The sequence below is a fragment of the Gossypium hirsutum genome, chromosome A13 (genome assembly GCF_007990345.1).
Source record: "Gossypium hirsutum isolate 1008001.06 chromosome A13, Gossypium_hirsutum_v2.1, whole genome shotgun sequence".
NCBI lineage: Eukaryota > Viridiplantae > Streptophyta > Magnoliopsida > Malvales > Malvaceae > Gossypium > Gossypium hirsutum.
The window spans coordinates 61,128,063-61,144,042 of record NC_053436.1 but is presented as its reverse complement, the minus strand read 5'-3'; the positions used below and the strand labels follow the sequence as shown (position 1 = coordinate 61,144,042).

At 34.7% G+C, this 15,980-nt stretch overlaps 1 pseudogene; it reads left to right on the top strand.

The window, feature by feature from the left end:
• Positions 1–12,312: 12,312 nt before the first annotated feature.
• LOC107893847 (cytochrome P450 89A2-like) lies at positions 12,313–14,287 on the top strand (annotated as a pseudogene).
• The last annotated feature ends 1,693 nt before the right edge of the window (positions 14,288–15,980 follow it).

Genomic DNA, 15,980 nt, shown 5'->3' with positions numbered 1-15,980 from the left:
ATGTTACAATTTAGTCGATTCTAAGACTAACGTAGCGTATGTGAGTCTAGCTATACATGCCATATTTGTAAACTGTTATAGTGTGATGATTCTTGACAATGAAAATATGTTTTTACATAGCGAATGGATCTCGAACGATCATAGCTGACAATGTTGAAAGTAGTGCACCTGCTCCCGCTTAAGGGACAGTGTCATCTGATTCTAGACCTGCTACTAGTAGCCAAGAGGGAGAGGCTAAGCAAGCTTTTTACCAAATGATGAATGATTGGTTCACTCAGTATATGAGAACTAATCCGACTGTTCCACAACCTTCACCCCTGCTAAATCCTCCACAAGTTCCTGTTATGCCACAAGCTAATCCGATTTAGTTGAGTAAGCCACCTATTGATAAAATTAGAAAATATGGGGCTGAAAAATTCCGTGCTACTACTAATGATGATGCTGAGAGAGCTGAATTCTGGCTAGGGAATACGATACGAGTGTTCGATCAATTGTTATGTGCTCTGGACGAATGTTTGAAATGTGCCATTTCACTTCTGAGAGATACGGCGTATCATTGGTGGAAGACATTGATATCAGTGGTTCTGAGAGAACGAGTCACCTCGAATTTTTTTCAAGCTGAGTTCTAAAAGAAATACATCAGTCAGAGATTCATTGATTAGAAACGAAAAGAGTTTCTTGAGTTGAAACAGGGTCGTATGTTTATTACAGAATATAAGCCAGAATTTGTGAGATTAAGCTAGTATGCACGAGAATGTGCTCGACCGAAGAAATAATGTGTAAAAGGTTTGAAGATGGCTTAAATGAATATATCCGCTTGTTAGTCTAAATTTTGGAGATAAAAGAGTTTGTTGTTGTAACACCCCGAACCCGAGGCCGTCGCCGGAGTCGAACACGAGGTGTTAACAGACTTCAACCCACTTAAAAAAAAAAATTTTTTTCCAGACAAGCTGCCAGTCTGCGTACTAGTCGCTAAAAAAATCATATCTCGAGTTCTGAAACTCGAAATCCAGTTCTGTAAATTTTCCCTGAAAATAGACTCATATGACCATCTACAAATTTTTTTCTAGAATTTTTGGTCGGACCAATTAGTACAGTTTATTAGTCAAAGTCTCCCATGTTACAGGGATCGACTACATTGACCTTTGTGCATTACGACTTGGATATCTCCCTGCACAGAGTTTCAACACTGATGCCGTTTGTTTTTATAGAAACTAGACTCAGAGAGGAATCTATACATATATGGTATGACTCCTAATTATCTCTGGTTGATTTATAATGAATTTACAAAGTCGGAACAGGGAATCCAGAACCGTTCTGGCCCTGTCTCACGAGAACCTGAATATCTCTTAACATACTGTCCATATGATCTTTTCGTTGCTTCTATATGAAAATAGACTCATCGAGCTTCGAATACATAATTTATTCATCAATTAATTCCACTCCTACTATTTTTTAGTGATTTTTCAATCTCATGTCACTGCTGCTGCCAGCATCTGTTACGAAAGTAACTAGGTCCATTTCATGCCTACTCCTTGATCCAACTCAATCGAACATTCATGCCATTTTCGCATGGCTTAAAGTTTACATACTAAGTTCAAACACAACATAATAGCCTATACATGCCGAAATATTCTCCTAAGCCGACTAAGAAGAAAGTACCAAAACTTGCTATCCGGTGTGATGACTTCGATGACGGCCCGACCACGCAAAAAGAGATGTGTCCAAGAAACCTAGAATAGGTGACAAGGAAACACCGAGTGAGTTTATAACTCAGTAAGTCATAAGCTATGCACTACCATCCATCAATAACATTATCACAAGAGAAAACAAAATGGAACGAGGCTAATTACTCCATCCATTCCGAACCATACCATAGTTCCTCCGACCTATCGGTTTAATTTCATACCAATTTATGCATTCACAATCCACATACTCATCAATAGGATATTCGAGGCATTTTCATAAATCATTTTATTTTCGTTACAAACATACAACTAAACGGCCTTTCACCCATTCTACGATAAATTTCATGTACGTGACTTCAAGTATATTTGTCACATAGGTTCAAACTTACCAAGCTCAACACCAAGTATAGACATAGCACCTATTAGCCATGAACTCAAGACACTTACCCGATCCGCTGTCCGTGATCGACTCAATAGCGTCGCACACTTAGTGTCCATAATGATTCAAGAATATATATTAAGTCCGCACACTCAGTGCTATATAATCAACTCGCACACTTAGTGCTACATAATCAAACTCGCACACTTAGTGCTACATAGTCAACTCGCACACTTAGTGCTACATAGTCAAACTCGCACACTTAGTGCTACATAGTCAATTCGCACACTTAGTGCTACATAGTCAAACTCGCACACTTAGTGCTACATAGTCAATTCGCACACTTAGTGCTGCACAATTTAAACCCGCACACGTAGCGCCAATCTCGTGGTCATAAATGTTTATACTCGTACATTTAGTGCCGAGATCAACAACTCAATACATCTCACCTCTTTTCTTTTCATTCAACACTTTCATCATCACATACGTACATGCATATATATATTTATTCATTCCATTCAGCATCATTACATAAACGTTATGACCATTTGAATTAATACCAACTATATGCTTAATGACTTACCTCGTGTTGGGTAAGACGGTTCCAACTCGGCTACTCGATGACCTTTTCTTTGCCTTTGCTCGATTCACCTCCTTTAACTCCTTGAGCTTAATCAATAATTTAACTAGTTTAACCACCTTGCTAAATATTTACAATCCAATTTCACATGTATATGTATGTTAGTATATTCGGCTAATAACCTCATGCAACTACCATATCATCAAAAATCTAATCACACATGCACATGCATTAGGTAAGTTACCTTTACTAATTTTAAACCCAACATCACACAAGCTCTCAAGTGATGGCCGAATGCTTCTTTTGTGTTACCCAACTAATCATTCGACAATTTCATCCCCTTTACCACCCTTTTATGCCTAATTATCTAAATCAAGATAAGATCATCAACATGCCTAACCATAGCCGAATGTGCAACATTAATCTATCACCTCTATCTCTTAAATACTATCAAGTTCATTTACTTCTAATTTCTTAAGTTCAACATCTTAATGCCCATTATAGCCACTCCCATTATCTAAATTTAAAAATCGACAACACCCACATTTCAACTATCTTAGCCGAATACTCCTCAACACTTAAACTAAAGTATGCACATTAAACTTAATACAACTTTCATTATTCCTTTCACCCTCAAACATAATTTATAAATCTTGCCCTTCCTTCCATGTTTCGGTCAATTATTCAAATTACCTCATAACATGAACATTCTTTTCAACTAATCTAGCATGACTCATTCGGCCTTAACAAAGAACCACTTTTCATACAAGGACAAAAATAAATCAAATGAACCTCCCATTTAAACCCCATTCTATCTTCTACTTACTCAATAATACATGTTTCTTAGTTCATATTCATCTATAACCATTTCAAATCACATACTACAAAACATCATCAATTTGGCATATAAGAACATAACCAAAGGTTTCTTGCAACACAACTCAAAAATCAACACATGGGTCATGTTATGAGCATCAAAACAACTCAACTTCACAAAAAAAATGCCAAAAGAACCACATGATATCATACCTTAATCTATAAACTCACTTGGCCGAATGTCCTAGCTTCCATTTTTCTTTTCTTTTCCTTATGGTTTCGGCAAGATGATAGAAAAGATGATGGAACTTTGTTTTTATCACCACTTACTAATATAAATTTATTATACATAATTCCCACCAAATATAAAAAAATGAAGACAAGGGAACACCATAATGCATGCGTATGTTGGCCGGCCATTCACATTCAAAAATGGTCTATTTGACATGCAAGTCCACTCTTTTTGGTACATGCACTAATAGACCATTTTAAATTGGACTATCATATTTTCACCATGTCTCAAATCGATCCCTATTAACAATTTCTCATGCAATTGGTAAAATTAGGGAATGAAACTTCCACATACTCATGTTCACACATAATAAGCATAGAATATAGCAATTCATTATTTTACGACTCGGTCTTGTGGTCCCGAAACCACTTTCCGACTAGGGTCACATTAGGGCTGTCACAGTTGTGCATGTTGAACAAGCATGTAAAGCTGAAGAACTCAGGAAAGAGAAAAGAAAAGCTGACTCAGAAGCTAGAAAGGTGCAAAAAAAAATCATCGAGCAAGTCATTTCATTCGGCATCAAAGAAATTCTGAGATGATTTTAGCCATTCAAAGGCTAATGTGGGACATTCGAGTAGAGGTCGTACTAGATTGCATTCAAGTTTCAGAGCTCCAACTACTTCAGTTGCAAGTGTTGGAAATGTCCGATCCGATCGACTCGAGTGTAGACATTGGGTAAAAGACATCCGGGAAGTTGTAGATTGAGTGACCAAGCTTGCTTTAGATGTGGATCCTTAGATCACTTTATCCGTGAATGTCCTGAGTCTGTAGAGTAAAAGATTGTACAAAATTCGAGGCCAAGTGGCAATACAACTCAAGGTAGACCGCCCAGAAATACGGGTATTGTGAGTGGCAGCCAGAGAGGAACTAAAGATACGACTGTTAGATCTGAGGCTTACGCACCTGCCAGAGCCAATTCTATTCGTGCACGCGAAGAAGCTTCGTCTCCAGATGTTATTACTGGTACTTTCACTCTTTATGATACTTTTGTGATTGCATTAATAGATCCCGGATCAACGCATTCTTATATATGCATGAACTTAATAAGCAGTAAGACTTTGCCTGTAGAGTCTACTGAATTTATAATTAGAGTATCGAACCCCTTAGGCAGATGCGTTTTGGTTGATAAAGTGTGTAAGAATTGTTCGTTGATGATTCGAGATTCATGTTTTCCGGCTGATTTAATGTTATTACCATTCGATGAATTAGATATAATTCTAGGTATGGATTGGTTAACTTTGCACGATGCTATTGTAAATTGTAAACAAAAGACTATTGATTTGCGATGTCAAAATGATGAGATTATTCGAATTGAGTCTAATGATCTGAATGGTTTACCGACAGTGATTTCTTCGATGTTAGCTCAGAAATATGTGAGAAAGGGTTGTGAAGCCTACTTTTCTTATGTGATTGATTCAAAATTGACAGAAAAGAAAATTGAATCAGTGTCTGTTGTTTATGAATTCCCTGATGTGTTTCCTAAAGAACTTCCGGGATTACCTCCGATTTGAGAAGTTGAGTTTGACATTGAATTAGTGCCAGAGACTACTCCGATTTTGATAGCTCCGTATAGAATGGCTCCAACCAAGTTAAAAGAATTAAAGTCTCAGTTGCAAGAGTTGACTGATAGAGGATTCACAAGACCGAGTTTCTCACGTTGGGGTGGTCCTGTTCTGTTTGTGAAAAAGAAAGATGGTACAATGAGAATGTGCATTGATTATCATCAATTGAAAAAAGTGACGATCAAGAATAAATATCCTCTACCAAGAATTTATGATTTGTTTGATCAGTTGAAAGGAGCTACTGTGTTTTCAAATACAGATCTGAGATCGGGATACTATGTAACAGTCCGGTTTAGACCCTAGTTAGAATAGTGGTTTTGGGACCACATATCCGAGTCAGAAAAATATTTAAATAATATTTTTCCATGTTTATGATTTGTGAATTAGCATGTGTGAAAGTCTCGTATGAAAATTTAATCGTTTATGTGTTTAATTTGTAAAAAAGGACTTAACCGCATAAATTGTAAAAGTTGCCTACTACTTGTTAAAAGCGCCTAATTGTTTTGTCTTCTTAAATGATGAGTCCTTATGTTGTTAATATAGCATTTATATGGTAAGTGGACAATATTGACCTTATATGTTAATGTTTAGAATATTTATTAATTATGGGCAAAATGGTAAAATGCTTATTAAAGTAATTATAATAAAACAAAAGCATGATAATAAGCTCATTTCATGCTCATCTTGCCGAAAATTTAAAGAAAGAAAAATAAAAAGAATAGCTAGGGTTCGGCCAAGTAAATTGTTGATCTAGGTATGGTTTTGACTCAGTTTTTGATAATTTCTACGTTTTTGTAATCGTTTCTTTGTAAACTATCTAACCCATGCCTCAATTTTTGATTTTGTTAATGATTTTGAAATATGCCATGGATGAATTCATAAGCTTTGTGATGTTATATGTTGAAATATGAAAGCTTGATGTTTGGTATATATGTTTTGTCTTTGGATTTTTGATGAATTTGAGTAATTTGGGCTAAGTTGTAAAAATGTTATTTTGAGGGACTAAAATGTGAAATAAATGAAATGTATGGATTTGTATGAGAGCTATGAGAATTCGGCTAAGCTTGTGTATAATCAAGTTATGTGTATTTTGTGATTTTGTGAATTAGGAACTAAAGTGTCAAAATGTGAAAATGTGAGGGCTAGTTTGCAAAATACCCTAAATGTTTGTTTTGTGGATTTTTTTGAGTCAATGTGTGATTGAATAAGTTAAATTTGAATTTGTTTAGATTGGGAACTAAAGAATACTGAATTAGATCGGGGAAAGTTGAAAGTCGTCGAGTAACCAATTTTATCTATCCGAATCCCTACGAGGTAAGTCGATATACAAATAGGCTTGTTTGAATTGAATTATTATTATTCATTTTATATTGAATTGTTATGAATAAATTTCCGAGCTAAATATGTGCTATCCGAGAAAGTATCGACAAAGTTTCAACGTATTAAAAGCCCCGTACAAACCTCAGTAATAGTTAGGGTACATATGTCATGATATAGGATTCCGACATCTATTATTGTGTAAGACCACATCTGGGACGTTGACATCGACTTTTGTTTTACATGTAAGACCATGTTTGGGACATCGGCATCATATCTGATTTCGTGTAAGACCCTGTTTGGGATAGTGGCATCGATGTTTGATTATATGTAAGACCACGTCTGGGACGTTGGCATTGTATATGCTTTTTGATCTATCCGCGTATCCTTATTGTTTCTGAACGGTTCAAACGGGCATTCCGAGATAATGAATAACTATATGAAATGTTATATCTAACTCAGGTATGTTTGCTTTGCATAACTTATTTGAGAATGAAAGGTAAGTGTATGAATATGAAATTTGAGTTAGAATTTGTCTCCAAAGTATAAATTATTTGATGATGTTTAATTGCTTTGAATGATATGTTTATTTGTATATGGCTTACTAAGCTTTAAGGGTCTTCCCTACAAGCATCAAAACCAATTCACAACCAAATCATACACCAATCATGCCATATTATAATCAACCAATTTCATGCTATTAATCCATACCAAAACATACTAAAACATAAGCCAAAGTCATACCAAAACATAAGATTCATAACCTTAATTTACTCATTCAATCTCGTGCCAAAATCTAACCAAATCTCAAAATAGGCACACACTAAAAACTTACCAACTTGACCAATTCTCTTAGCCATCTATGAACACATCATATTAGCAATATTTCATCACATAGTTTATACTCAAATGTCATATATAAACACAACCAAAACCAAGCTATGTCACATGGCTAAATTTACACTTCACAACTTAAAACATATCTCAATTACTTCTACCATATACATGTCGTACTTCAAATTTACATTTTTAGAAGGTACCAAAATAGAGTTCGATAGTGTGGTGATGATCCTCGACGATCCCAAAACTCCCGATAGCTTCGGTATCTATAAAACAGTTGAAAACACACACAAAGTAAGCTTTCAAAAGCTTAGTAAGCCATATACAAATAAACTTAAAACTCTGCTGACACTTATAATTCCAATAAAACTTTTCTTTTTTTTCTTCAACAGTCGAGTGAGAGGAGTTTCCAACATTGAAACATTTATCAAATTTGTTGAAGTGATTATTTGAAAAGCTAATATTCAAGATTGAATACGTAAAGTATGAGATATTATGTGATGTTGTCATGACGGAGAGTAAATACGCACTGTACTCTTTTCCCTTTAACTAAGTTTTTGCCCACTAGGTTAGCCTGGTAAGATTTTTAATGAGTCAGTAAGTTATGTGCTTTATAAATGTGTATTCTTTTTTCTTCACTAAGAATTTTTTCCACAAAAGTTTTTTATCTTAGTAAGGTTTTTACGATGCACATTATCTATTGATGGACATCCAAGAGGGAGTGTTTCAAATATTTTATTATTATAAAGTGGATGTCCATTAGGATAACAAGTTTGATGTACTTTTGAACTCTAATATCTATTAAAAGTAGAGTTTTATATCATATGCATTTCTTATGTTTATAAACATAGATTTTGGAGAAGCATTGTAGATATCCCTATTGATGAATAAAATACGTATTTCTCTTTTGTTCTCTTATTTCTTATTTTAACTCTCTTTATTTATAGAAATGTCAATATTATAGCAACAAATAGGTTGACATTATCAAGAGATAATTTTTTTAATAATTTATTTTGATATTTTAAAATTTAAATTTTAAATATAAAAATATAACTTTAGAATTTTCGACAACGGGATAAACAAGTACAATTTGACAAATTTTGTATATTATTTTAGTTTCTACCTTTTTTTCACTCTAAACCTTGATTTCTTTTTACCCTGATCAATACTTATAAGAATATATTTTGGGGCGACTAAAATGAAAGTGACCAAGGAGTTGGGTGACCAAAATGAAAGTGACCTGGGAGTTATGTAACAGCCCGTTTTCAGTGAAATCAGAACAGTGGTTTTTGGGACCACAAATCCGAGTTCGGAAGAAAAATTATTTTATATTATTTCATGGTCTACATTATGATCGAGATATCGTATGAAAATTTCGTTAAAAATTTTTTATTGATTACATGTTTAATTTGAAAAAAAGGACCAAATTGCATAGAATGCAAAAGTTGAATTCTAGTAGCTAAAGAGATTCAAAATTGGAGGTCCTTATATGACAAATAAACCAATTAGTGGAGTTAGTAGATAAGTATGATGATTTATCATTGGAAATTTAAGGAAAAAAAAGGATTAAATTGGAAAGATGATAAAATGAAGATGATAAATTAATTAAATAACAAAATATCATCATTTTCATCATCTTTCCCAAATTAAAACATGAAAACCCTAGCCATGGAAAACTAAGCTCAAGCCAACTTATTTTGCTTAACTAGGTAAGCATTATTGTCTCGTTTTTAGTAATTTTTATATTTTCGAAATCGTAATAACTTAATCTTGCTATCTCGGGGATTAATTTGTAAAATTATCAGAGTGTTAGGGTTTTGCCATGGATGAGTATGCATGAATTTTGAAGTTTTATGGTAGAAGATGAAAGGTCGTTGATAGATAAACAACTTTTGTAAAGGGAAATTTGATGAAATTATAATTTAGGGACTAAATTGAAAAGATATAAAAATTCATGGAAAAATTATTTTATGGCTTTCTATTGTGATATATGAAAATCGGCTAGGCTTGGAATAATGAATAAATTACATAAATTTCATTTTTCGAGCCTAGGGACGAAATTGTAATTAATCAAAAGTATAGGCGTAAAATGGTAATTTTGCCTAAGATGTGAATTGGATTGAATTGAATATAAATTGATGTTAAACTCATTCGTATAGATCCGGGTAGATCAAATACGGTGTTAAATCGAGGAAAAGAGAAAGTAGCGAATTAGTAGCTTCTGTGTACACGAACACTGTCGAGGTAAGTTTGTGTAACTAAATTGTATATTTATATGTTTGAATTGAATTGTATGTATGTGATTGTATTATTTCCATGTATATGAAATTAATCACATATCCGACAATGATTGACAAGTATTAAGTCCCATTTGAATAAATGAAATTCGATGGATACAGGGTTCCCGAATTGGTTGTGGTCCTACATGTGTTACGGACACATCATAGCTCGAAAGAGTGCCTCGTTATTAGCTCTCATGGGCTTCTTGTTATATGGTTCTTGCAAGCTTCCTGTTAATAGCTCTTTGGAGCATCCCGATTGGTTGTGATCCTGCATGTGTTGTAGACACATTGCAGCTCTTATGAGCGGCCCGATATATGGCTCTTTGGAGCTTCCCGATTAAAGGCTCTTTCATGAGCTTCCCGATTAATGGCTCTCCAGAACTTTTCTATATTGGCTCGCTTGAACTTCCCAATATTGGCTAGTATGAGCTTCCCATTAATTGCTCTCTGGAGCTTCCCGTTACATGGCTCACATAAGCTTCCCGTTATATGGCTCAAGAGAGATCTTCTAGTTTATGTGATCGTATAAGCATTCTTGAATATGAATTGACAAATTACAGTTTTGTACACTTTGTGTGTACTACCCGTGTATCCATCGACATTTTAAATGATTCAACGAGCAAAATCCTAACATGAGAAAATATGAGTTCGAAATGAATCATTACTTGTATATACATGAAACACATGGAAATTTGATATTTGGTGAGTTCATATATGTTTCTTGGTAATCATGTGAAATACATGACTAATATGTTTGATAAGGTTATGTGTTTAGGCTATTAGCCAAATTTCTTTGGATGTATTTTGTATGCTTACCTTAAATGTAAATAAATGGTAAGTTAATCTCCGTTATACAAACTTACTAAGCATTAAATGCTTACTCTGTTTTATTTCCTCAGTTTTATATTACTTCGAAAGCTTGTTGGGTTGGAAGCTTGGCGGAGATATGTCTCACTATCCATCAACTCAGCTCGATATATGTAACAAATTAATTTTGGGTTATAATGGCAAGTATAGGTTAAATTTGGCCAATGATGGTATGTATGTGTTTGGTTGTGACTAGCCATTGGAATGACTTGTGTTGGACATATTTTGATGTATGTATATTTGTAGTCTTATCATGCTTGATATATGTTTGGTGTGGTTGAATGATGGATAGCATATAGGCATATTGATGAATAAGTTGAGATAGTATATTTGGAATAAGTAAGCAAATATGTGTTTTGATCATCAAGGTAAATTTGAATCCTAAGATATATGTGATAATATGAATTGTTTAAAACTTGGTTTTGGATTGATTTGAATGTTTTATATTTATATTGGCTTGTGAATCTGTTAAAGTGTTCATGTAAGTGGAAGATAAATTTAGGTGAGAAATGTGGCCTTAGAAATAACCTAATTTCGTCCACACAGGCATAGACACGGGCGTGTCTCTCGGCCGTGTGTGACACACGACCTAGCATGTGGGCGTGTGGTTTGGCCATGTGTCCCCTGAATATTTAAAATTACAAAACATAATACCCAAAAATTTTCACACGGCAATGTGACTTGGCCATGTGACCCCTGCACCTATTTAATGCAAGTCAGTATGCTCACGCTGCCTAACACATAGGCGTGTGGCTTGGCCGCGTGACCCAAGTTAGTGAGCACCCTAATTTGGACACGGTTTGAGACACGATCGTGTGTCCCTATTTCGAATACCTACACAGCCTGAGACACAGGTGTGTCTCTTGACCGTGTGAGACACACGGCCTGGCCACACGGGCGTGTGTCCCCTGCACCTTGGAAAAATTTTGATATTTTGCAAAAAATTCTCTGAGTACTCGATTTAGTCTCGACTTATTTCTAATGCATAATTTAGACCTCGAGGGTTCATATAAGGGACAATATGATTGTATATGATTGATTTCTGATGTGAATGCTAAACAAAGTGAAATGTTTGTATTTAATCTGTAAATTCTAGTAATGCACCGTAACCCTATTCTAATGACGGATATGGGCTAGGGGTGTTACAAGTTGGTTGACCAAAACGAAAGTGCAAACATGATACGGCTTGTATAGTTAAATGTTGTTAGAAATTTAGCGCTTGGTGACTAAAATGAAAATGTTCTAAAAGTTAGATGATGAAATTGTATAAATTTCATTTTGAGCGACTAAAATGAAAACACTTTACAAATATTGTATAACTTTTGATTTATATTAATTTTGCTACTATTTGAAAGGTATTTGCTTCCTGAGTTAAAACTATATTAGTGTTATTTAAGTATGAATTGTTAATATATTTTCAATTTATTGAGAAATATATTTATTTTAATGTTTTTAATATATTAAATAAATATATTTTTATATAAAATATTTAATACGAGCAAATTGAGTTGAGATTGAATTTAATATTTTTTTCTAAATTAAATTTTAATAAAATTTCAAGTATATTTATTGGGTCGATCGGATCCAAACCTGAGAAACAAGTATAAAATTTTAAATTAGCCCGACCCCAACCTCTTCCGGCACCGGCCTTGATGAGTTCTACACACAATATAATTACAAATGAAAAACGTAGAATTATAGATTTCGTGACCCTTTTGTATTCTGTACATGCGTTCACGCTTTTGCCAACAAACTTAGATAGTTTAAGCCCCATAGTGCTCGCCCTTATTTTATCACCCACAGAACTTTCCTCACAGTCTCCCCACTCTCAAACTCTCACCTCCAAAGACCAAACCAAACATGGAAACCTGGTTCATCATCTTCATCACCATCACTGTTTCTCTTCTTCTTCGAGCTCTTTTCAACCTCCTCTCTTTCACCTCTAAAACACCTTCCCAGACTCTACCTCCTGGCCCAGCCAACTTTCCCATTATCACCAACATCCTATGGCTCAGGCGAACCTTTTCCGAGCTTGAACCAATCCTTCGGAACCTCCACAAAAAGCTTGGTCCAATGGTCACTCTCAATCTTCTTTCTCGCCCCACCATTTTCGTCTCTGACCGTTCCCTTACCTACCAGGCCTTAATCCAAAACGGTGCTTTATTCGCTGACCGCCCTGAAGCTCCGACTATCGGCAAGATTATAAGCTGCAATCAACATAATATAAATTCAGCTTCCTATGGTCCGAATTGGAGACTTTTGAGGCGTAACCTTACTGCTGAAATCCTCCATCCTTCTCGTATCAAATCATACTCTCATGCTCGAAAATGGGTTCTTCAGATTCTGTTAGATTCTCTAATGTCAAGCTCGAAAACTGGAGAACCGGTTCGTGTGCTTGATAATTTTCAATATGCTATGTTCTGCTTATTAGTTCTGATGTGTTTCAGTGACAAGCTTAATCAAGAAGAGATTAAAGAGATCGAAACTGTGCAGCGGCGGTTGCTTTTAGACTTGGATGGAAGATTCAACATACTCAATTTGTGGCCTAAGGTGACAAGGGTATTGCTTCAGAAACGTTGGAAGGAGTTCTACAAGGCCCTTGAGAAGCAAGAGAGAGTGCTGGTCCGTTTGATAAGAGCACGAAAGAAAGCAAAAGACGAGAGGTCACTGAACAAGAATGGACTGGATGACGGACATATTTTGGCGTATGTGGATACATTGCTTGATCTTCAACTTCCGGAGGAAAAGCGGAAGCTTACAGAAAAGGAAATTGTTAGCTTGAGTTCTGAGTTTCTCAATGGTGGAACAGATACTATTTCCACTGCTTTGCAGTGGATTATGGCAAATATGGTGAAATATCCGCATGTTCAGGAGAAACTGTTCATGGAGATTAAAGGGGTAGTGGGAAAAGGAGAGAGAGAGGTGAAGGAAGATGATTTGCAGAAGATGCCATATTTGAAGGCGGTTATCTTGGAAGGGCTAAGAAGGCATCCACCAGGTCATTTTCTTTTGCCTCATACAGTGAGAGAAGATACAGTCCTGGGAGGGTATTTGGTGCCCAAGAATGCCACCATTAATTTCCTTGTAGCAGAAATGGGTGGGATACTAAAGTATGGGAGGATCCAATGGCATTTAAGCCTGAGAGATTCCTAAGCAATAATAAGAGTGGGGAAGTAGTATTTGATATAACGGGAAGTAGGGAAATCAAGATGATGCCATTTGGGGTTGGAAGGAGGATTTGCCCTGGACTTGCCTTGGCCATACTTCATCTAGAGTATTTTGTGGCAAACTTGGCCTTCAACTTCCAATGGAAAGCCATGGATGGAGATGATGTGAGCTTGGAGGAGAAGCAGGAGTTCACTGTGGTGATGAAAACTCCATTGCGGGCCCACATTTATCCTAGGAAAACTTAAGAAACCACTGATATTTTATCAGGATTTATTTATATAAATAATTTATCCTTTAAGTGCAGGGAATTGTCAAGCTTAGATAAGCTTTTATTTAAAACAAAATGATATGACAGCTGGATATATAGTAACAACTTTCTTCTAGAGTTGTACCAAAAACCTTTATTAATTACGCATATGTAACTAAGGCCTGAAATTCTAGTGGCTATACATTAATGTATTCAAGAATGGAAATTAAACCTGATGTTTTGGGCTTATTAAGAGTTTTTTTTTTTGGTCCATGGATTACTCGTAAGTAATGTTTTCATGGAACTCGGAGGGTTATTAATTTAGGTTAAATTGTATCATTAGTCCCTGTATTATACATAATTTGTGGATTTAGTTTATGTACTTTAGTTTTATTATTTTTAGTCCTATACTTTATAGATTATAAAATTTCAGCCTTAACCAAACAATATATGTTAAAGATAATATATTTCATGTATAAAGTCATGTTAACTTAACTATTTTCACGTATTACTTATAAAAAAAGTTAGTTATAGATTTAAAGACTTTTGTTTGTTTTAAGGAAAAAAAAATTGAAATTTAAAAGATATAGGGACTAGTAAATGATCTAATTCGATAATATGAACTAAATTTACAACTTTAGGCATAGTACAAAACTAATAGTAAAATTGAACCAAATAACTTTAACTATTACCATTTAATCAAGACTAAAATTTCAACATATGAAAAGTACATAAACTAATTTGACCTCGAGAAGTACTTTGACTAAAATAGACCATATTAAGGTATAGAGACTAAATCCGTAACTTATGAAAATTACGTGAGCTTATTGCAAAATTTAACCCTTAATTTATGATTCAATTGTCCATTATTCGTGATTTCCTTGAAAAAGAAAAAGAAATAATTGCCCATTAATTTTAAAGCCAATTTCTTTTCGGCCAAGGGCACCCCGGTAAATTGACAAAAACCAATTATTTGTAGTCTTGGAGAGTCCGACAGTAAACCAAGGAGAAAAAGTGTTTTAGTAGAATTATATAAGGATAATGGCATGAATAGCTCCTCTATTTCAGGGTTTGTTTTAATGTGATACCTAAAGTTTTATTTTGATTATCAACCAATACTTTACTCTAATAGAGTCAGCTTTTTGCTGATGCGGCATGCAAGCCAATCAGAATAGGACAGGTGTCACTTTTCTTTTTACTATTGAATAGGTTCACATGTATTTCTAATCAAATTGCCCTTTGTTTCTTTTATCAAAATTAAATTCAAAAAAAATTATATTTTATAAAAAAAATACCTTTATCCTTTTTAGAAAACTTCTTTCCTTTTTTTTCTCTTTTCTCCTCCCATGAAAACCTTAGCTGCTGCTTTGTCTGACCTTCGATCAACAGGCTTTTCATGTCGACTTGAAGCTTTTTTCCTCTCTTCCTACGGGTGTTGATTTACCAGAAATAGCCTTGAAAGAAGGAATCGTTCGATTTTGGAAATAAGATTATCATTGGAGTATTCATTATTTGTTTTAAGAATACACGACAATGCAACAGAAAGAATCAACGGTGGAGAAGGAGAGCTTGATTTTGACATCATAATAGATTTGGTGGCGGTTCCAAGAGTTTGTAAACCACTAAGGAAATTGTTAGAGAACTTGTATAGAAAAATGAGAAGAATGATGATTTTTTTAGGGATTGAGGAATATTAAATTGAAAAATGAAAAATCTAACCATGCTGGACCTTTAGAGTTGGACTTTCATCAACATTCCTTTTTTTTTTATCGAAGATAGAGTTTCTGGCTATTATGAAAAAAAAAAGTGAAGATTTAGAGAAGGGAGAATTCTTTGTGGGTTACTTGAGCGATAACATTTGTTAAAAGATAGTGAATTTGTAGATGATGAAATTTAGAAATTTTGGATCTCTTTTGCATTTTCAATTTCTGGGTTTACTCGA